The sequence below is a fragment of the Phytophthora parasitica genome (genome assembly GCF_000247585.1).
Source record: "Phytophthora parasitica INRA-310 unplaced genomic scaffold supercont2.2, whole genome shotgun sequence".
Lineage (NCBI taxonomy): Eukaryota > Oomycota > Peronosporomycetes > Peronosporales > Peronosporaceae > Phytophthora > Phytophthora nicotianae.
The window spans coordinates 189,871-191,219 of record NW_008648988.1 but is presented as its reverse complement, the minus strand read 5'-3'; positions in this window follow the sequence as shown (position 1 = coordinate 191,219).

Sequence of the window (1,349 nt, the reverse complement as noted above, 5' to 3'; positions counted from 1 at the left end):
AAACTCGCTTCGCGTAATCCCAGGGCTCAAGTCATTATCCGCCTGCTGAGCTGATGGGAAACGTCATACCAGCTTTGGTTTTCGGCGTCACATATTACTGGACCAAAAAACACTGGTGCAGACGACGGCTCCCATATCTCGGCTAATGCTTCGTTGCAGCTGTGTTTGCTTCTCTAATACCTGGTGGTCACAGGTGGCCCCGACGGTGGACATCCAAGGATTGACCAGTATCTGGCATCACATCTCCACGCGCACGCCGTTGCCGACCAATACGGCCGAGCCTTAAACAAGTGGAGAAGCTTGACATCGCACAAAGGAATATCCCCCTGGCTCCATGGTATGACGCTCACTGCCATGGTACACCAAATATCGTACTTCGTTCTACATGGCTTCCAGTTCGGCTTCGGGTCCGGAGGGTTCATCCGGAGCGCCTCCATCACGGCAGTGCTTCAAGTCGTCCGGCATTTATTCGCCGCCTCAGGGTGCGAGGCCCCGATTGAACATCCGCACAGCCGCATGCTTCTCAAGGGAATAAGACGTCTCGACTCACCCTGGCGCCACAAGGCACCTGTGTCACTCCACCTCTTCGTAGCTACGAGATCAAGACATCGTGATTGTGGATGCCGCTAGATAACCTACTCAATTTCCTTCAAAAGCTCAAGCCCTATGGATGCGTCTGACCCGGCCCAAGTCAAACCAAGGTGGACCCCAACGACAAGGATGCTATCTCTCCCTGGTCACTAATTCTTGTGTACCGTGTTTGGAGCTCTCAATTTTCTTCAAGCCAGGAAGATCCTCCCGGTCAACATTCCAGCCGTTGTGGGGCGGCCAGCCTGTATATCGACGAAGACGTATCTGAAGCCATTAAGCGCGTTGCAGCTAACACTGGCCAAGACCCCAGCCGGTTCAGCTCTCATTCCCTGCGCGCCGAGGAAGCTATGCATATGTACCGATTAGGCACAGATGCTCGTAAAATCTAATTCCATGGTCGCTGGGTTTCCGATGCGTGCAAGACCTATACAAGGCTCTGCAGAGTCTTTGTCGCCACGGTTTTGGCCAGCATGGTGGCAGGCTCATCGGGTGGATTCAACGCTACACTAGTGGGGCCGATGGCATGACCATTACAGGGGGGAACCGCTCTCATTGTCCCTTATTGGATCAAGCGGATGGTCATTGCATAGACCCTCATTAATGTATCTGTTCATTTGGCCTTCAAGAAATGTCGAAAGACTTTGTAAGTAAGTTTTGGAAGGCACCCAATGCAGGATAAAGTATAGAAAAAATACTTAGGAATAATATACTATTATTGGCATAATTATTGCTCATTTAAACGTTATTATGGCTGGCCA